The following is a 22,815-nucleotide window of genomic DNA, read 5'->3' as shown; positions in this document are numbered from 1 at the left end:
CCGGGCGCTCCAGTCACTCCCCTGAGCTCAGCCTTGTGCAGAATTCAGCTTAATCCCTTCATATCTTATTGGCGCTTATTGTCCCACCCCCATTAAGTCCTTCCAATAATAATAGTCCATATGAGGGTAATAGCCAAACTGCAAGTCCTATATAGTTCATATTGTGACACATATAAGTAATATATAAAGCCTCATTTATGAACTGAAATGTAGTATGCAAAGTACATAAAAAGACTGCGGCCATTATTTACAAGCACATACTGTGGGTATATACAGGGCCGCCATTGGGGGGAGAGGGGGTACAACTGTACCGGGCCCGGCTGCGTTGCAGAAGTTATACAAATTACATAACTTACGTATAAAGTTACAGCAAAACTTGTGCAATAACTGTGTAACTTGCCTAGAAACGTAGGTAACTTGCTTACAAGATAAAGACAACACAGAGAAGCGCGACGGGACAGGCAGGGGCAAACTGCATTAACCATAAAGTAAATCCCACTGCCCCCAATGACCTGATTGACTTATTTGCTTATTAATTATTTATGTTGGGTTGAAAACCCCCCACAGACTGTTCTTCGACTTCAGCTTATTCTTACGCTTTTTCTTCTTCTTAGTGCCCCCCATGTTCTAAACGCTACTCCTCCTACAGTTTTAGGGGTACAACACATAAACTCCCCACACTTCTTCGCCCTATAGCGGAGCAGGTTGCTTGCGCTTTTCTAAGCAATTCTGCCCCCCGTCTTTTTGTGGCTCTGCTCCGAACCCCCCAATTTTCCCATTGACTTTGACAGGGAAGATTTTCAACCTGCTGCCACTCTGAAATATTCTGAAATAAATATGATGCCAAGTACCAACATATCTAAAAGTCACATGTAATGCTGCCTTAGCAACATTCATTAGATTCCCAATCCATCACAAACCCATAAAGCGCTGCACTTCCTGATGTTCCCGGACCTACTCAGTGCCATATTTGCATCTAAAATGTAGTTCTGTGCAATCAAACAGTAATTTACAATGGACTGTGCATCCTGAAATTACCTGCGCATTATATACTCATTATATGCTATTTAACATCCTAAGATTAATGGATTTAATAACATTACACCTGTCACATATAATAGCCGCCATTGCGGAGTCCCTGTTTACTCTGGGGGAGCTGCTGCCTGAGGCGCATTTCAGGACAGACTAGGCATGCGTTACGCAGGAACTCCTCCCCCTAGTTAGCAGGATAGCCTACCTACCCAGAGGGATTTCTACTCTCCTCTAGAGATGGTTCCAAGTATAGGACAAAACCCCCCAACAGGGGAAGTATAGGACAAAACCCCCTCATTGGACAGTAAGTGAGAAGGTGAAACAAGTAGTGCGGCAAAAGGTGACCCAGTATTGGGGAACCAACCCAGGAAGAGCGCACCCCAACACGGCTTGGGAAGCCAGGGACATTGAAGCCAGGGAGGTCCTACATCTCAGGGATTAAACAAGCTAAAAGGCTGTTCAAACCAATGTAGATGACAAGGCCAAAGTCCTGGTTCTTCTATTTATACACTGGGGGAAACCTAGAATTCTTCTGGGATAATAGGAATCACCTTCCCTCCCACAGGAGATGTCTAGATCAGTGTATGACTAATGGGGACTGCAGTTACCCCTAACCCCCTATGATATCTTATTTAATGGAAGGGTATTCCTACTGAAGAGGCTTTAGGAGGGCTGTTCCTGCTAAACTGTAGGAAGTGGCTGCATATGATAAGTGCTATGGGAAATGCCCAATAAGCCCATTAAAGCCCAATTCAAAAACAGGCATATTCATATTAAATTTATTTAGCCTGGCATGTTAATAATACAAGTACAAGTAATACAAGGTTTGTGGATTCTGCACTCAACAAGAGCCAGAACTCTGAAGAAAGAGGTCACAGGGAGTTTTACATGGGGACATTATAAATGTGTATGGGGGTAAAAAGGAGAGCACAGAGATATCTCTTTACAGCACAGAGAAACAGAGAACTGCTCCTACAGCCAAACAGGTGGCTAAGGCCAACCAAGGCTAACTTGGGAACAGTATCTATCCAAGTCAGGGGGGCTCTACAGAATTTTATTTTTTCATACTGGGTATCATATATGTTTCAGGGAACAGAGCCCACAATAATGTATATGCTATGTTGGGTACAAGTGCAGAATGCTGAGCCAGGCACTGTTGGGAATGGGGAGATCTTCTTGGCTTGACCTGGAGGGAGCACAGCTTGGGCAGCACATACCCAAGGGATAAGGTCTGAGCACTCACTATTCCATATATATTTCCTCTATGGGACTAGAGGAAATTAACCATTAGGTGGATGGGTTCTACCACACTGGTGGAGGGGTGGACACCTGGCAGACTATTGGGAAGGTACCATCAAGTAACCATCAGTCTCTATGTGAGATCAGACTGATGGGAGTTTGGGATGTTAGTTGTCCCCGGGTGCTGATACCGGCTGCACCCCAGAGTAGTGGCCAATACACACAGGGTATACTGAGTCATTTCTTTGGCCTCCTCTGCAGGACTCCATGTTATTGTTGGGAGTATGAGGAGGAATTTGTTACATTCACAACTCCAGGGAACTGGTTAATTTTTACCTGTGGAAAGTACCTGTGACTCCATGCTAATAATACAGTGGCACCTAATACTGATTTAATATACAGTGTGGGGTTTATCCCTGTGTGACTGCAGTTAGTAACCTGCACCGCCCAGAATATTTCAGCCACGCAGGAAGTTGTTGGGTGATGCTGGGAGTTGGACGGGGTTAGTAAGGAACAAATTAAAGGAACAGTAGCACCAAAAAATGAAAGTTTTCAGAGAAATTAAAATATAATATACTGTTTCCCTGTGCTAGTACAACTAGTGTGTTTGCTGTAGAAACTTCACTATAATGTATAAAAATAAGCTGCTGTGTAGCTGCGGGGGCGGCCATTTAAGGAGAAAAGGTACAGGATTCTCTCTCTCTGAATAGAATCCTCCCTTGGTCTTTTCAGAACGAATCTCAAAGACCCCCTTTTGGGCCCTGGCACAGCCCCTGATCTGGGAACTGGCACATATTGCAGTGTCACTGTACCTGCAGCACTAATACCCCCATATTTGTGTCTGTAAGTTACCCACCCATTTAGATTGTAAGCTTTACGGGGCAGGGACCTCCATCCTCTTGTCTCTTAGCTCGGTAGAATCTTTAATGCAACTGTACTTATTTATTTGTTTTCATTAATGTACTTTGTATTTATCTATTATTGTAATGGCCCAGTTTGTTTATTAATTGATGGTTCTGCTGTATGCTGTACATAAGCATACCCCCCAACTGTCCCGCTTTTTATGGCGCATCCCGCTGTCCCGGATAGTTCCATGAATGTCCCGCATTGCGGAACATTCATGGAACTATCCGGCACAGCGGGATGCGCTTGCTGTGCCGGATGTTCACGCTTCGTCGGCTGCTTCGTTATGCCTCTCCTTGCGCTGCGCGACAGTCCCTTTTATAAGGTTGCGCCTGTGGGTGTGACGTCATTACGCACAGGCGCAACCTTATAAAAGAGACTGTCGCTCAGCGCAAGGAGAGGCATAACGAAGGCGGAGCGCCTATGGGAGGTACTGTGATAGGGGGCTACTGTGATGGGGGGCACTGTGATAGGGGGACACTGTGTATTGGGGGACACAGTGTATTGGGGGACACAGTGTATTGGGGGACACAGTGTATTGGGGGACACAGTGTATTGGGGGGCACTGTGTATGGGAGACTACTGTGTATAGGGGGCACTGTGTATGGGAGACTACTGTGTATTGGGGGCTACTGTGTATTGGATGGTACTGTGTATGGGGGTACTGTGTATTGGGGGGCTACTGTGTATTGGGGACTACTGTGTATGGGGGTACTGTGTATTGGGGGGCTACTGTGTATTGGGGCACTGTGTATTGGGGGCTACTGTGTACAGGGGCACTGTGTATTGGGAGCTACTGTGTATAGGGGGACACTGTGTATGGGGGTACTGTGTATGGGAGACTACTGTGTATTGGGGGCTACTGTGTATTGGATGGTACTGTGTATGGGGGTACTGTGTATTGGGGGCTACTGTGTATGGGGGGGCTACTGTGTATGGGGGGCTACTGTGTATGGGGGGCTATTGTGTATGGGGGGGCTACTGTGTATGGGGCGGGCTACTGTGTATGGGGCGGGCTACTGTGTATGGGGCGGGCTACTGTGTATGGGGCGGGCTACTGTGTATGGGGCGGGCTACTGTGTATGGGGCGGGCTACTGTGTATGGGGCGGGCTACTGTGTATGTGGGGGCTACTGTGTATGTGGGGGCTACTGTGTATTGGGGGCTACTGTGTATGGGGGGAAAAACTGGTACATAGTTAGAACTCACTTATAACTGACTGCCTTCTCTCTATATTTGTATTTATATGTAGGAGTTGCTATATTGTTTTCCTTAGGTCGTTCAGTATGAGGGTATAGCACATTTTCGTCTGCTCCCACCATTTGATCTATATAAAAGGGGTATTTTTTTTAAAATGGGGTGTGGTAATTGGGACGTGACCACAAAAGGGGGCGTGGTCAAAAAAAATTTGCCGCGCTGCGCGCACCAAATCTTTTTGTCCCTCTTTTCATTTTTCAAATGTTGGGAGGTATGCATAAGTAGCCCTATATAAATAAAACCGTTCATACATACATAATTATGCATTATACATCTCCCTACTGTACTATTTCCTCCAGGTATCTTCTATTGGGAATGAGCTGAAAATGAGATATTTCTATGGGGAGATCCAGTCGATACCAAAGGGCTCACAAATGTTTTCTTGCAATTGATTTACCCTTCTCATCTGAGGCAGATCCATATATTACCAACCGTATGTATATAACATGCTGAGGCATGATGGGAAACTATCCCAAAACTGGGCCTGTGATAATCAGGAGACATGGGCTCATCCCATTGGGCAGTTTCCCTTCTGTATGGCTGCCTTGGCGTGACTGACTGGCAGGGCCACTAAATGATGTAGGTGTATATATGCCAGTCACACATTCTAGCAAACACTCTGGGTCTGTATGAAGCAGGGTTGCCACATTTATTTTTCCAAACCAACCAAAGTCAGTTCTAAAACCAGCTCAAAACCAGCCAAAAGCCACTTTGAAAGTAGCCCAAACATACAGTAGCCTAATATGCGCAATGAAAAGAAATGGGAAAACCTGCCTTTTTAAAACGTATAATCACTACCCAGTTACTGGGATGGCTGATAATTCCCTCTGTGCCCAGTCCAGCTGGGAAGTCACTACAGAAATAGGTTCAGAATGTTGCAATAACCCCAGATATGATATACATACGGGTGCGTTGAACTACAACTCTCAGAAGCCTCAAGATATCCTGAGAGTTATAGCTTAAGGACCAACTGTAGAACTGCCCCCACATCCCAGTAGAAAGTAACAGTACAATCACATACCCTATAGAGCAGGGAGCAGGGGGTAGAACTGCCCCACATCCCAGTAGAAAGTAACAGTACAATCACATACCCTATAGAGCAGGGAGCAGGGGGTAGAACTGCCCCACATCCCAGTAGAAAGTAACAGTACAATCACATACCCTATAGAGCAGGGGGTAGAACTGCCCCACATCCCAGTAGAAAGTAACAGTACAATCACATACCCTATAGAGCAGGGAGCAGGGGGTAGAACTGCCCCACATCCCAGTAGAAAGTAACAGTACAATCACATACCCTATAGAGCAGGGGGTAGAACTGCCCCCACATCCCAGTAGAAAGTAACAGTACAATCACATACCCTATAGAGCAGGGAGCAGGGGGTAGAACTGCCCCACATCCCAGTAGAAAGTAACAGTACAATCACATACCCTATAGAGCAGGGAGCAGGGGGTAGAACTGCCCCACATCCCAGTAGAAAGTAACAGTACAATCACATACCCTATAGAGCAGGGGGTAGAACTGCCCCACATCCCAGTAGAAAGTAACAGTACAATCACATACCCTATAGAGCAGGGGGTAGAACTGCCCCACATCCCAGTAGAAAGTAACAGTACAATCACATACCCTATAGAGCAGGGGGTAGAACTGCCCCACATCCCAGTAGAAAGTAACAGTACAATCACATACCCTATAGAGCAGGGAGCAGGGGGTAGAACTGCCCCACATCCCCGTAGAAAGTAACAGTACAATCACATACCCTATAGAGCAGGGGGTAGAACTGCCCCACATCCCCGTAGAAAGTAACAGTACAATCACATACCCTATAGAGCAGGGGGTAGAACTGCCCCACATCCCAGTAGAAAGTAACAGTACAGTCACATACCCTATAGAGCAGGGAGCAGGGGGTAGAACTGCCCCACATCCCAGTAGAAAGTAACAGTACAATCACATACCCTATAGAGCAGGGAGCAGGGGGTAGAACTGCCCCACATCCCAGTAGAAAGTAACAGTACAATCACATACCCTATAGAGCAGGGAGCAGGGGGTAGAACTGCCCCACATCCCAGTAGAAAGTAACAGTACAATCACATACCCTATAGAGCAGGGGGTAGAACTGCCCCACATCCCAGTAGAAAGTAACAGTACAATCACATACCCTATAGAGCAGGGGGTAGAACTGCCCCACATCCCAGTAGAAAGTAACAGTACAATCACATACCCTATAGAGCAGGGGGTAGAACTGCCCCACATCCCAGTAGAAAGTAACAGTACAATCACATACCCTATAGAGCAGGGAGCAGGGGGTAGAACTGCCCCACATCCCCGTAGAAAGTAACAGTACAATCACATACCCTATAGAGCAGGGGGTAGAACTGCCCCACATCCCCGTAGAAAGTAACAGTACAATCACATACCCTATAGAGCAGGGGGTAGAACTGCCCCACATCCCAGTAGAAAGTAACAGTACAGTCACATACCCTATAGAGCAGGGAGCAGGGGGTAGAACTGCCCCACATCCCAGTAGAAAGTAACAGTACAATCACACACCGTATAGAGCAGGGAGCAGGGGGTAGAACTGCCCCACATCCCAGTAGAAAGTAACAGTACAATCACATACCCTATAGAGCAGGGGGTAGAACTGCCCCACATCCCCGTAGAAAGTAACAGTACAATCACATACCCTATAGAGCAGGGGGTAGAACTGCCCCACATCCCAGTAGAAAGTAACAGTACAATCACATACCCTATAGAGCAGGGAGCAGGGGGTAGAACTGCCCCACATCCCAGTAGAAAGTAACAGTACAATCACATACCCTATAGAGCAGGGAGCAGGGGGTAGAACTGCCCCACATCCCCGTAGAAAGTAACAGTACAATCACATACCCTATAGAGCAGGGGGTAGAACTGCCCCACATCCCAGTAGAAAGTAACAGTACAATCACATACCCTATAGAGCAGGGGGTAGAACTGCCCCACATCCCAGTAGAAAGTAACAGTACAGTCACATACCCTATAGAGCAGGGGGTAGAACTGCCCCACATCCCAGTAGAAAGTAACAGTACAATCACACACCGTATAGAGCAGGGAGCAGGGGGTAGAACTGCCCCACATCCCCGTAGAAAGTAACAGTACAATCACACACCGTATAGAGCAGGGAGCAGGGGGTAGAACTGCCCCACATCCCCGTAGAAAGTAACAGTACAATCACATACCCTATAGAGCAGGGGGTAGAACTGCCCCACATCCCAGTAGAAAGTAACAGTACAATCACATACCCTATAGAGCAGGGAGCAGGGGGTAGAACTGCCCCACATCCCAGTAGAAAGTAACAGTACAATCACATACCCTATAGAGCAGGGGGTAGAACTGCCCCACATCCCAGTAGAAAGTAACAGTACAGTCACATACCCTATAGAGCAGGGAGCAGGGGGTAGAACTGCCCCACATCCCAGTAGAAAGTAACAGTACAATCACATACCCTATAGAGCAGGGGGTAGAACTGCCCCACATCCCAGTAGAAAGTAACAGTACAATCACATACCCTATAGAGCAGGGAGCAGGGGGTAGAACTGCCCCACATCCCAGTAGAAAGTAACAGTACAATCACACACCGTATAGAGCAGGGAGCAGATTGTAGGGCAGACAGGTTGAGACTAAAAGAGCAAATAGGAATACAAAATGGAGCTTCTTGTCTATACTGTCCAATTGCATGCTGGGTATTGTAGTTTTGTATTAATCCTAGTTGTAGGCTAATACAAACTACATTACCCAGCATGCACTGGAACAGGCACACTAGGGAAAAAAAAACTTAGGCTAGTTTCCAAACTACAAACCCGCCAAGGCTCAAAAAAAATAGCCCAAAACTGTACCTTGGCGGGTTTGTACTTTGGAAACCCACCAGGGCTTTAAATTAGTAGCCCAATTTGGCGGGAAAACCGCCAACCTGGCAACCCTGCTATGAAGTGGAAGTAGGAATAGAACATGTCCATTTTTAGCTTTAAGTCTGTCAATCATTTTTACTTTCATTTCTGAGGTATAAAGTTAGTGTAATTATGAGAGCTGTGCCTGGTACAGGAAGGTGAGTCTGGACCGTGCCACTGTGAGGAGGGTCCTATGAGAATCTGGCGGTGCCCCTATACGCACTAGCGCAGCTATGCCATTAAAACAGGAGATGACAAATATTTATGTAGGGATCCATAGGGTTAACTAGTCCCTATGGCTATAAACCCTGCAGCTTCCTGGTTTTGTGCTGTTACTGGGCAAAGACCCATGTATCAGTTTTGAGTTTTGTATATGTGTCTTATTGGTTACCAGGGAGACCACTCCATTGGCACTCAGATATAGTGTTTAGCAGGGGGTGGGTCTGCCTCTTTGGCTGCCTTTGCTCACAGGGGAAGGACCATCGGTCTGGAGCAGAACTAGGCCTCAGTAGGCCCCAGAGTGTTACCATCCTCTCTGGTGAAGTCGGGGACAGGGACCCCGTGAATGAGGCCCAGTTAGTAAGTTGTGTGGAGCACTTTCTAGGAAAGTGAGATAGTGAGGGAAGGAAGAGCAGTTTGGCTCAGAGGAAAGTAGCTGGGGGAGTCCCTCCCAGACAGGCACTGTTGCCTTAGTGTAGGGCCACGGTTTAGACATAGGAGGCAGGTAGTGTGTGACCCCTGATCCAAAGTTGCCGTGGGGCCTGAGGGCTAGAGGGGTTCAACCTGAGGAGTGGGGTACCCAAGCTGCCTGTTCCACAGAGTGAGCAACTGACCCGGTGGCACTGACCCTGCCCAGGCTCAAGGGGAGTTGGGAGGAGCGGGTGTGCACCCTCTCTGTGCTGTCCCCAGGGAAATGCTATGCTGAACTGCTGTATGTGAGTATATTGCTATAACCCTGCATATTGATTGTCTCTGACAATAAACCAATTCTACTGTTCAACTGCAAGAACCTTCTGGCGCCCATTTGTTATTCTGCACTGCACACAGGTACAGTGGGTTGTAGTTGCATTACACCATAGCTCTGTTTGGTCACTTCCACTTAGCGAAGGCCCATCCTGAAGGATTGAGTCGTGTGTACCCCATGCTCTAAACCTATCTAGCTGTGCTGTTGGCTTGGTTACAGCCAAGAAAGGGTTACATGTATATGTTCTAAAGGCTGAGTCACTAGCTGGAATTTAATATGTTTTTTGTCACCTGACATCTATAATATCCCTATCCCCTACCCTAACAGATGGAGGGTAAGTTAACTCTTTCCCCCCGAAAAAGCTCATTCTGCTTTTATATATTTGTTGTTGTTGTTTTTTGCACTTACTATTTTTTTTTTACTTTTGTCATTGTTTTGTTCATTTCTAGTTACAGTGGGGCCAATGCTGTGTGTCAGTGCCAGGGCCTGAATATCTGCCATCTGTACCCACTGTGTCTCACTGGGCTGTCCCAGTACCCAGAGGCACAAACAGCCCCCCCCAGCCCAATAAATAGTGACTGTCTGTGGCACCTTACAGCCTCCCTGGCATTTGCCTGACCCCACAGATTCTGTATGTACAAACCCGGGTTTGTTCATACAGAATCTGTGGGGTCTGGCAAATGCCAGGGGGGCTGTAAGGTGCCACAGACAGTCACTATTTATTGGGCTGGGGGGGGGCTGTTTGTGCCTCTGGGTACTGGGAATGCCAGGTGGGCTGTAAGGTGCCACAGACAGTCACTATTTATTGGGCTGGGGGGGGCTGTTTGTGCCTCTGGGTACTGGGAATGCCAGGGGGGCTGTAAGGTGCCACAGACAGTCACTATTTATTGGGCTGGGGGGGGCTGTTTGTGCCTCTGGGTACTGCGAATGCCAGGGGGGCTGTAAGGTGCCACAGACAGTCACTATTTATTGGGCTGGGGGGGGGGTCTGTTTGTGCTTCTGGGTACTGGGAATGCCAGGGGGGCTGTAAGGTGCCACAGACAGTCACTATTTATTGGGCTGGGGGGGGGTCTGTTTGTGCCTCTGGGTACTGGGAATGCCAGGGGGGCTGTAAGGTGCCACAGACAGTCACTATTTATTGGGCTGGGGGGGGGGTCTGTTTGTGCTTCTGGGTACTGGGAATGCCAGGGGGGCTGTAAGGTGCCACAGACAGTCACTATTTATTGGGCTGGGGGGGGGGTCTGTTTGTGCTTCTGGGTACTGGGAATGCCAGGGGGGCTGTAAGGTGCCACAGACAGTCACTATTTATTGGGCTGGGGGGGCTGTTTGTGCCTCTGGGTACTGGGAATGCCAGGGGGGCTGTAAGGTGCCACAGACAGTCACTATTTATTGGGCTGGGGGGGGGGTCTGTTTGTGCTTCTGGGTACTGGGAATGCCAGGGGGGCTGTAAGGTGCCACAGACAGTCACTATTTATTGGGCTGGGGGGGCTGTTTGTGCCTCTGGGTACTGGGAATGCCAGGGGGGCTGTAAGGTGCCACAGACAGTCACTATTTATTGGGCTGGGGGGGGGCTGTTTGTGCCTCTGGGTACTGGGAATGCCAGGGGGGCTGTAAGGTGCCACAGACAGTCACTATTTATTGGGCTGGGGGGGGCTGTTTGTGCCTCTGGGTACTGGGGATGCCAGGGGGGCTGTAAGGTGCCACAGACAGTCACTTTTTATTGGGCTGGTGGGGGGGGGGGCTGTTTGTGTCTCTGTGTACTGGGAATGCCAGGGGGGCTGTAAGGTGCCACAGACAGTCACTATTTATTGGGCTGGGGGGGCTGTTTGTGCCTCTGGGTACTGGGAATGCCAGGGGGGCTGTAAGGTGCCACAGACAGTCACTATTTATTGGGCTGGGGGGGCTGTTTGTGCCTCTGGGTACTGGGAATGCCAGGGGGGCTGTAAGGTGCCACAGACAGTCACTGTTTATTGGGCTGGGGGGGCTGTTTGTGCCTCTGGGTACTGGGAATGCCAGGGGGGGCTGTAAGGTGCCACAGACAGTCACTATTTATTGGGCTGGGGGGCTGTTTGTGCCTCTGGGTACTGGGAATGCCAGGGGGGCTGTAAGGTGCCACAGACCGTCACTATTTATTGGGCTGGTGGGGCTGAACTCTATACTGGCTGAAGGGTTACTGATAATGCATAGAAGTAGGGTGAATCTCCTGTACCATATACCAAGCAGTTGCTTCCAGCTGCCATTGACAGCACAATTCCACTTGCTGTGCGCATTCACTCGCACCTTTATATGTGCGTCACGTTCTTACGCTGCATTTTTAACCATGCTGCGCTTTCCTCCCCCAGCGCATTCATTTAATTTGTGGTAAATATGCTGTGTACGCGAAGCACCACCTGAAGAAAGGTGCGTATAAAAGCATTGCGCTTATAAAGACGTGACGTTTCTCTACGCTAACAGAAGGTTTATCCCAGAAAATTATACATTTTTGGAAATAACAGATTCTGGGGAATCCAGAATAGGTAGAACTGTCTGTTTCTCCAAACTACCAAGTTGCAATGCTTTCAATATTTAAACATTAAATAAACCCAATAGGGCTGTTCTGCCCCCAATAAGGGGTAATTATATCTTAGTTGGGATCAAGTACAGGTACTGTTTTATTATTACAGAGAAAAGGGAATCATTTATCCATTAAATAAACCCAATAGGATTGTTCTGCCCCCAATAAGGGGTAATTATATCTTAGTTGGGATCAAGTACAGGTACTGTTTTATTATTACAGAGAAAAGGGAATCATTTAACCATTAAATAAACCCAATAGGGCTGTTCTGCCCCCAATAAGGGGTAATTATATCTTAGTTGGGATCAAGTACAGGTACTGTTTTATTATTACAGAGAAAAGGGAATCATTTAACCATTAAATAAACCCAATAGGGCTGTTCTGCCCCCAATAAGGGGTAATTATATCTTAGTTGGGATCAAGTACAAGTACTGTTTTATTATTACAGAGAAAAAGGAATTAATTTTTAAAAACACGTATTATTTGCTTATAATGGAGTCAATGGGAGATGGGCTTTCCTTAATTCTGAGCTTTCTGTTTAAGGGGTCCGATACCTGTATATGAATTCGTTTCTCTGTGTGAAACAGAATTGGACAATAAAACATCAAAAAGCATGCACCTGATACTGAGAGACAGGAGAAACACCCACGGTATTGATCTGGATATATTGTGAAATTCCATCACTTTAAACCATTTTGATCAAATTACCATGTATTTTTAAAAACCACAAAAAACGATCCAAATACCTTAAACCAGAACACAGTAACATATAAATATAACTGGCTTTATACAAGTGTAGGATCTATATTCAAAACTATAAAAACATTAAAAAATGAGTAGAACCCAAGAGAATTGTTTTACCAACATGGATTTATGCCGCTTACTTTTGGGGGGGGGGGGTTTTGCCATGAGTTTTTGCAAAACAAATGTTTGCCCCCAAAAATTGCTGAGCTTTTACTTTTTTGCCAAAACTTTCTTTTGAAAAGACTCATTGCATTTTTTTCCAAATCTGTTTAAAAAAAAAAATGGATGCAAGGGTACTGAGGTACTTTCACCTTTTCAGTATTTAGCTGTGTAACCCCACCCTGCCCCATTACAGCACAGTTACACCGACACCCCCAGTCCCCACCCAAGTGCCCGCTCACATATACAGTAGATACTGAAAATTCTCTACATGCGAAGAATATTGTGGGAGCAGGACAGGCTGGGGAGCTTGGGGGAAGCTACTGTGGGTTTGTGGTGACTTGGCATATCCCTAGCAAGGGGGAGATGGGATAGGGGCCATAACAGCGAGACTACATGCAAAGGGGTGAGAGTGGCAATGGGAGAGAGGGGGCAAAGGGGCAGTGGCCCAGCCCAGGAGAAAGGGGGCAAAAGGGGGGAGAGTGGCACTGGGAGAGAGGGGGCAAAGGGGCAGTGGCCCGCCCAGGATAAAGGGGGTAAAAGGGGGGAGAGTGGCACTGGGAGAGAGGGGGCAAAGGGGCAGTGGCCCAACCCAGGAGAGAGGGGGCAAAAAGGGGAGGGTGGCTCCAAGAGAAAGAGCTAAAGAGAAGAGAAAGGAGGCAGAAGGGAGAGGGGCACACTGAGTGGGGAGACTGGGTGCTACAAAAGGGAGATAATACCCCACGATACAGGGGAGGCGGGAGTGATAACATGGGGAGGGTACATTATGTAGGGGAGGGGGGAGTGATAACACGGGAGGGCACATTATGTAGGGGAGGGGGGAGGGATAACATGGGGGGGCACATTATGTAGGGGAGGGGGGAGGGATAACATGGGGGGCACATTATGTAGGGGGAGTGATAACAAGTACCACTTATTCCTGCACTGGGAGGGCAAGATCTGTCCCAGCATGCACCTTGGGGGGCACAGGGGCTAGCAATCTAACACCCTGCCCCTGGTATAAGCACCAGTCTTATGTTCTGTATCGGTAGGAAAGGAGCAGCACATCCATCCCAGTATGGCTGCTTTGGGGCAACATAGTGGCTCCGGGTGTAGCACAGGGCTGAGGCAAATGTAGGGGCTGTAAAGGGGATATAAACCCTGCTGCACAGCGCGGCTCAACCAAACGTTACTCCGTTGTTACTGGGCTACAAATCCCACAATAATGTAACATATAATGAAGCTTGGGGCATGCTGGGAGCTGTAGTCCAGCAACATCAGGGTTGTATTCTTAAAGCAATATTGCACAATAAAACTTTCCCCCAAATCCCCACAGCCAGCGACTGCTTTAACATGCGAAAAATCCTCCAACGAGAATCCCAGCTGATGTGAGTAAATCCGGCTCCCTGTTCTCTGTTCCTGCAATTGGAGTTGGGAGCAAAAAGCATAGTTTCCCAGCACTGAACAAGTCTGTCCCTTTATCCCCATGTCTGATTCCTGTGCCAAAAAGGCCACATATCGATTGGGCAGGTTTAAAAATTAGTCGGACCGGGTCCGCATTGGCTCGTTGATGCTGTCCCCGAACTGATGGACGCCTATAAACGTTGTTCTAATTCGATGGTTTGGCCCCAGGGCCAGACGACTGAATTAGCTCGATATCGCCCACCCGTAAGTGGGGATATCGGGAGAAGATCCATCTTGGCATGTATGGCCCCTTTACTCAAGCAGTGGGTGGGGCTAGAACACCATCTTTTAAGGGAACTGACCCTTTTTCTGACGTTATGGGGCAAAGCAAGTGGTCTAGTAATACACAGTACCTATTGATCTAACCATGTACGACAAGGGGTAAATCTTTTTATTTTTATTTGGCAAATCTGCAAAGTACATGCGTGACCTGTCATCCTTACCGTAAGTCATGTGATATGTTTAACATAAAAGTGGCCTCTTCCCTACCAGGCCGTGACACTCTAATCCTGAGATCACCAGGAATGAGAGAATCCCAGAAATTCTGAGAGATTGTACAGATCCTCCAGAGAGAAGATTGCTCCCGGCTCCCCCTGCAGGTCAGTAATATAATGACCCTGTATTGTTTTTATTTAAAGGAGAACTGTACATTTTATTACAGCCCATTAGCAGGGAAGATCTGTGTATTTGAGGAAACCCCAGTAGCTCCCCATTCTCTTCTCCAGCTCTGGGAATCTAGTTGCTAGGACCAGCTGGTAAGCACGAAGCAGGCTGACCTTGAGGCTACATTTTTTTTTTGTTTTTTCATAATTGGTTAGCTTAGCAACCCAATTGGAGTCTAGATATAAAATATAAAATGCAGTGTTCTCTGTGAATTCACAACCTAAATATCTTCCCTGGGGGAATCCAGTGACAGAATCTCTCCACTCACAACTCCCGGGGACCTTTACTGTATGCGCAAGAGTCTCTGGGGGAAGAGAATAGGGTGACACGGGAATATCAGGTACCAAACTGCAGCATTTAAGACAAGTTCTATAAATGGCTGTGAATCTGTACTACTTTGTTATAAAGAGATAATTGCGCTAATAAAATCATGTGTGTGAATGAGCCCTTCTGTATGGGACAAAAAGCAGCAGACTCGAGAGATCTGACTAAAGATATGGTGCAAATGACTCCTGTGCCGCTGACTCTTATTTTCCAGGTTAAACAAGAGGATGAGACCTTCCCGCAGCAGCGCAACTACAAGGAGATAATTCCTACACAGATCAGCACAGGTGAGACACCTCCTACTCACTCACCTGAGCTTTGTGTGAATGTGACTCCATCCCTAGGTACGAGAGACATCCCTCTTCTCTTTCTCCAGTCAACCATTCAAGCAGTGGGATGGTCGGTGGCAGCTTGGAGCGAGGGGTTCTGGGTATTACAGGGAGCAATGGCTTCTGTGCCTCTGCTATGATTTATCACAGTGAGAGTCACTGCAGTGTAGGAGTAGTTGCAGTGACCCCCCGAAGCCTCCTCTTATTTCACCCCCCATTCTGATTCTGCCCAGGCCGCAGAGTGCAAGTAAGTTATGTTAATGAGGTAATTGTACAGGGATCTCCATTAATTAGTGCTAACTGGAGGGGGGGTTGTAGATTGGCCAGCTTGTGCAGAAAGTAACTTCATTAGCCTATCAATAGATCCCATCTGCAAAAAAAATCAAGTTTGCTTACAAAACAAATTAGGCCGCCCTATGGTGCGATCCCTGACCGGACAGTGTTTTGACAAATGGAACTTGACCACTTTATTATTCATTTTGTATAAAGACGCAAAGGCAATTGGCTTTTCGCTGCTCAGAGCTCATTAGTGATCAGTTAAGATACATGAGCCATGGCAGCTTGGGAATCAGTGTAGTCTGCAACATGCTCAGTACTGGGGCAGTTGTCTAGACAAAACAGGGTAGAGTCCCGGGAGGGTTTCTGTGTATTTTATATATATATATATATATATATATATATATATATATATATATATATATATATATATATATATATATATATATATATATATATATAATATATATTAAAAGAAGAGGGAAATATGTGGCTAAACGGGGGCCACAAGTGCCAGGGCCCAGGAGCGCAGTTAAATGGTTAGCATCCCCCCTGCTGAACTCTATACTGGCTGAAGGGTTACTGATAATGCATAGAAGTAGGGTGAATCTCCTGTACCATATACCAGCAGGGGATAACAGATAGTGCTCAGAGGATATCTCCTGTATTATATACCAGCTGGGCACTCTTATACTGCTCATAAAATATCTCCATTACTCCCCTATCAGCTCCCCAGTGTAGATTCTTCTGTTCTATGAGTATTTCCATGTATCCTTATCAGATTTCCAGAAATGACCCTAAAATGCTTATTTTGGCTCGGACGCCCCATTGTCCCTGCGCTGTAGCTTAGCTCACCTATTAATTGGCTTCTTATTGCCAGTGATAAGAAAGGGATTTTTCCTGTGACAGTTGCTTCCTGCTGCCATAGACAGCACAATTCCACTCACTGTGACAGGGACAATTTAATAGCTGCCATCAGAAATCATGAGCTGCCCTTGAAAATGCAAAAAAGAGGATTTGTGGGGAAATGTAAATGAAGCCAGTGATTTAAAAAGTCAAAACAGCAATGATGCCATCTATTTCTAGGCGCCATCATTGCCGGGACGCTAGGAGGTCAAGTGACTTGTCCAGGGTCACAAGGTTAGGGGCCCAGTATGTGGGTGCCCGCCTTACATTGATGGGCCTGGGGTTCGACTCCTGCCCTGGGTGCCCTGCTTACATCAATTGGTCTCAATTCTGATACCTACCCACTGAGTATCAGAGCTGAGCCCCATTGGTGTAAGCAGGGCACCCAGGGCACGAATCGAACTCAGGGCCCATCGTTGTAAGGTGGGCACCCCTGCTGCTTGCCCCAAGCCCTATATAACTAGGGGGCTGTTTAACCCTTTCACTGCCAGCCATTTTGGCCAAAGCGGAATGTGTATTGCCAGACAGTTTTGGAACATTTTGCACTCTTTCAATTTAGGGGCCTTTCCTTGGGGGGACTTTTAGTTTACCCAGGAAAACTATATATTGTTTTTTTCAGGACAACCTAAGTTAAGTTAAGTTAATAATTGGTAGAATTTTCCTGTAATTCCAATTCTGTAACAAGACCTAGGCTTCTAAATGTCTAAAAAATAAAAGAAATCACATTTTCCATAATATAAACACATATACCAGAAACAAAAATAATATTATGCACTAATACAACTGATTTGGAAAGTACTATCCCTTCTGATCGTGCCAATACCAAATATATATAGTTTTATGGAGGTTTCTCACTTGTATAGGTCAAAAACCCCCAGCAGTACATTACCAAATTTCTAGAACACTGCTCCAGAAAGCTGCATACTTTAGATTTCAAGGACAAAATTTCCACTAACAGAAGGTTTATCCCAGAAAATTGTACATTTTTGGAAAGAACAGATTCTGGGGAATACAGAATAGGCACAACTGTCTGTCTACTCCAAACTATCAAGTCGCAATGCTTTCCTAAAGTTATTGGTTTTTATCAAAATTTGTGATTTTTTTTAAAAATTACTTCAAAGCTTCCAGTCTACAGTATCTTATCTCCTACAGGTCATAAAGTAACCAAATAAAACACCCTAAATATGAACGCCAGGGGTCCCCTGAACAGTTTGATGCCCAATATGTATAGGTTTACCTAAGTATGTGGCATTTAGGGGCCCCAATGTGAACATACCCCCATATGATCTATCATTTCTGTCATTTCAGCTCCTGCAAAATCAACACATTTACATCATTATATGTGGGATAAATCTAGTAAAAAGTACACTCACCCCAGAAAGTCATATATTTTTGGAAAGTACACAACCCCCCGAATCTAAAATGGGTACCCATGTCTATCTACTCCAAAGTACCAAGCCACAAAGCTTTCCTAAAGCTGGCAATTTTGATGACATTTCCAAAAATCCCATCAAAACTTCCACTTTGCAGCATCTTATCTCCCACATAGCATTAGGTACCAAGATAAAACACCCTGAATATGCCCCCCTAACCCCCCTCGCAGGGCCCCCCACCCAACGTCCTCCTCCGAGTGCGTAAATTTGACGCGTCAGGGGAAGAGCGGTCGGGAGGGGCAGCACCGTCAGTCCGACCCTGATTCAAAATGATTTGTAGAAAGATTTTCCTGGAATAAATACCCTGGAATGTTGCTCCAATCAGCCATAACCAGTATGGGATCAAAGATCTCATGGAGGTAAGTTCAGTATTAGTATGATTGGAGCTATGAGATTATTAAACCTTCTAGTTTTGGCACCTCTCCCTTGAAGGTTTAATAACACCCAATTATCCTGATTGGAGCAACATTCCAATGTATTTATTCTAGGAACATCTTTGTACAAGTCATTCTGAAGGGAGAAAGCCAATCGGATGGCTGGGGAAACTTCAAGAAAAAACACAACACATCTAGTTGACTTATTACTACAGATCTACCCTGACCTGAATGAATGAGAACCTTCACAGACATGAACAAGCGACTCACTGGAGCCATTGATTTTAGCCTGGGAAGTATTCTTATTGGACAAAAAAATTACTTATTTGGTTTGAAAATGCCTTTTATTTACAGGTAAAATGGACAGCAGTGGGTGCTAGGCTCACCCCTAGTTACTAGAATGTATTTATGGGATATTGGTAAACCATTATAATTGGCATATTATTAGCTCAGGAATACAATTTAGTTTATTGGAAAAGGTATATTGACAATCGCCTCTTTACATGAAACGGAAATATGGAGGCTTCGGATTCATTTTTGCAAACCATTGACATTAATCATTTTATTATAACTTTTAGTAGCAGCTGCACACAGAGAAGGTTCCATTTTGAAAGACTTTAGAAACTAGCATTGCTGATTGGTGAGGAGGGAATGATCTTCAGGGTATATGTTAGAAAGAGGATCCACAAACTGAAAATGTTGGTTTCACAAGGGTTAAACATTGAGATTGATTTGAATTGTTTTACTTCAAGGGGAAGCACAAAATGGCTAACGAGTCTGGTGGTGATATTTGCCTAATAATGGGGGTTTAAATAAGCTGAATGTAGGAAAAAGTGGATAACTGGCCCTCGTCACAATGTATTACATTTGCATAGACAATGCTCTGTGTCATCTTTAAAGGGGAACTATAACAAATATGAAAATGTACTATAAGCGTCTAAATATAAATATAATCGATAAATATAATCAATTTTAAATGTTGTCCCACTAAAATAGCCTTTATTACTCCTTACTATTCTATTACTACTTCTGGTGGGGGTCTGCTTCCTCAGTATTCACTCGCGTTTTTGTGCAGAGGGGCCCGAAAATGTTTTTCTTCTGGACAAACAAGGAGAAATGTCCTATATGGAACATCTAAGCAGTAAGCCAATTGGAAAAAAAATACCCCGTGCACAACTGTCCATGCCCCTAACTCACCCCCGCCATGTCTGATCATGCCAAATCCCCACCCATGGCCTGCACAAACTCTTCCCACTCACTACCCTTGCCTAACCTGGCTTCCATTTTGTACTGAAGTTTTTGCCCAATCTCTTTCTGTACCTTGGTGTTCTTGTTAAGTGTTATGGGTCCTTTGCCATGTTGTGGGTCCTGTACCACCCAGAGGCCCAAGAGGGCTTAGTTGAAGACTGGTGCTTCCAAAGGATATGACTACAGCTTCTCGGTCCCCCAGGTTAGCGCTTAAAACACTTAAGTTCTTCAAAAATTCAAAAAACCCACATAGCATGCAAACCTCATACATCAGTTCAAATACACAGGGAATTTTCTGTGAATAATGCATCACAACGCAGTCAAATGCCGACAAGGAAGACTTGCAATCTCATACATAAGCTTTCTATTTCTTTCTGTTAAGAAAATATATCAAGTTCTTTGCCATATAAAAGCCTCTGCCCCCCCCCCTCCCTTACAAGTAATAAAAATAATCATTGGCGGATACACAATCCCCCCCCCCCCACTAGTTAAAAAACAAGCATTTGTTTCTGGGGCCCCCCTTACAAGTTTAAAAAAAATTATTGGTGGGCCCCCATATAAATTATTAAAAAAAAATGTTTGTAGCGTGGGGTAAAGGGTTTCATTGGTGGCCAGTGGGTATAATGGAACGTACCTTCAGAGTTCGTCGGGGGCCTTATTCTACCTCAGCGAGCCCTTTCTCTTTCTCCTCAGTGGCTTCTTCGGCTCTTCTGGCAGCTTCTTCATTGGATTGTTCTCTGGCGCCTTCTTCTTCCCCTCTAGCTGACATCATGTGTACACACGGTGCACAACCAATCAGATTAGCTGCTGACCACCAATGAATTTTTAACCTATTTAATTAGGTAAAGGAGACCCAGCAGCACGGCCAGGCCCGCCTAATAAACTTGAAATTCTTTGGGATGACTGTGCCCCCCTGGCAGGTAGAACATTGCAGTGGGGCAGGGACAATAATAAATATGTACAGTATCCCCTGACAGAGGGAGCCCAGTCTGTGTGCGGCACAGTAAGAAATACACAGTGTGAGGGTTTATAGCACATTCAGGGGAACTTTATTGGGATTTGTCAGTATCCAGTCTGTGAGAATTCTCTGCAGCACATGGAGAAGGTACAACATACAGTATAATATAATCTGCTGCCCCAGACTCGCAACAGGAACCAACCAAAGGCCTCTGGTTATTGAGTGATGGTGGGTCCCATTATGAGTCGGTCGGCTATTTTCTATGGCCGTGTCTGTAATAAAGAGAAGGGAATGTTACACAGGGGGATAACAGAACCTTACAGTACGTTATTGTTAGTACCAGACAGTTCTGTACGGCCATTTACAGTGTATCCCATGGATCATGCCATGTTGGGTTACATGGAGCACATTTACTGGGGCTGTAGGAGAGAGTAGGGGGCTCTTTTGTCTCTAGCTCAACCCTGGGACTGTTTGGGCCGCACACAGTGGTTAAAATGGGACCCAGATAGACAGGTAATGGGCATTATGGGGCGGCCAAGCTATAAGGGATCTAAGTGATCATCACAAGTGCAGAAGGGAGAGGAAGGCAGGTAGATCCGCTCAGCCCGGACTTCCCCCAGGGGGAGCAGCACATATACAGAGGGGAAGTTCAGACATAAAGCTTCTGAATCTTGTGATTTTGCCCACATCTTACTCTAAGGAAAGGTCCTATCAGCTATCATAGGGGTTTTTAAATAAAAATGACTCGCCTTATTCATTTGCAGCACTTCGGCCTTGCACAGTGTTCACACCCCGGCCTGACCCCTCCGTCAAAGTCAATCTGTAAGCATTAAACAGAGTGAGAATTGCTGCCCCCATTCCTGTGCCAACTCCCTGCCCACATTCCCAGCCCCTGGGTAACAAGTCAGGCCGGAGCTTCATTGAATAAGATGAGGTGCCCTTAGTCAAATATAAGGTAAACATGATCAAGTAGCATTACCGTCTTACAGCATTCCTGGCAATACTTGCATTTACGCCACCATTCTGGTTCCTCAATAGGATCTCCGGAGATGAGAGTTGCAGAGAATACAAGAAGCAGCAGGATTCCCAGGTACTTCATGGTTCTGTGCAGTTGGATCCACTGGTGCTGCTCTGTTACTGCAGGGATCAGTCTGGTGTCTCCCCAAAGCCCCAGCCCCTTATATACAGCCTTGCCCTCACTCCCCGCCCTTCTGTGCCATGTCAGGAATTCCTAATCCCACTCTATTTCAGTGTCAATGATAATTGTTAGATTCATTATAATTAGGGTAATTATAAACTATAGCATGAAAAATGATACATAGTATTAATATTTCCTTTTCATTTTTTCATGGACACAATCTCAAGGAGAATGGAGCTACTCAGGAACTGCTCTCCTACTGTTAAATCAATTAGCTGGACTGTAATTAGCTGTGGTAAATCATAATCAATAGCAAAGCTTCAGTATCACTATACACTGTGGGTGACAGGGTGGGCAGCCCAGCAGTGCCATAAATAACACTATGGGTACGATTAAAAAAAAATTGTATTTTATTAGAATTGTGCGTATTTTCTACGATGTTTTCATTAATTTACGCAACTTTTTCTTACTTTGTGCGACAATTTGTGCAACAAAATCGTATTGTTGCAACAAGTACGAAAGTTTTGGATTCATTCAAGCTTCGGTATCATGACTTTCCTTGGGCCGGGTTGGAGCTGCAGAGTGCCATTGAGCCCTATGGGAGACTTTCCTTGGGCCGGGTTGGAGCTGCAGAGTGCCATTGAGCCCTATGGGAGACTTTCCTTGGGTCGGGTTGGAGCTGCAGAGTGCCATTGAGCCCTATGGGTGACTTTCCTTGGGCCGGGTTGGAGCTGCAGAGTGCCATTGAGCCCTATGGGAGACTTTCCTTGGGCCGGGTTGGATCTGCAGAGTGCCATTGAGCCCTATGGGAGACTTTCCTTGGGCCGGGTTGGAGCTGCAGAGTGCCATTGAGCCCTATGGGAGACTTTCCTTGGGCCGGGTTGGAGCTGCAGAGTGCCATTGAGCCCTATGGGAGACTTTCCTTGGGTCAGGTTGGAGCTGCAGAGTGCC

At 46.0% G+C, this 22,815-nt stretch overlaps 1 long non-coding RNA gene across 1 annotated transcript; it reads left to right on the top strand.

Moving 5' to 3' along the window:
- Positions 1 to 9,131: 9,131 nt before the first annotated feature.
- On the top strand, positions 9,132 to 22,212 carry LOC116411559. The gene is made up of 4 exons (XR_004223201.1): positions 9,132 to 9,286; positions 14,708 to 14,814; positions 15,417 to 15,489; positions 21,765 to 22,212. It is a non-coding gene; the product is annotated as an uncharacterized LOC116411559 (long non-coding RNA).
- The last annotated feature ends 603 nt before the right edge of the window (positions 22,213 to 22,815 follow it).

The sequence above is a fragment of the Xenopus tropicalis genome, chromosome 6 (genome assembly GCF_000004195.4).
Source record: "Xenopus tropicalis strain Nigerian chromosome 6, UCB_Xtro_10.0, whole genome shotgun sequence".
Classification (NCBI taxonomy): Eukaryota; Metazoa; Chordata; class Amphibia; order Anura; family Pipidae; genus Xenopus; species Xenopus tropicalis.
Note: the sequence above shows the minus strand (reverse complement) of the source record. Positions and strands in the feature narration are given on the sequence as shown.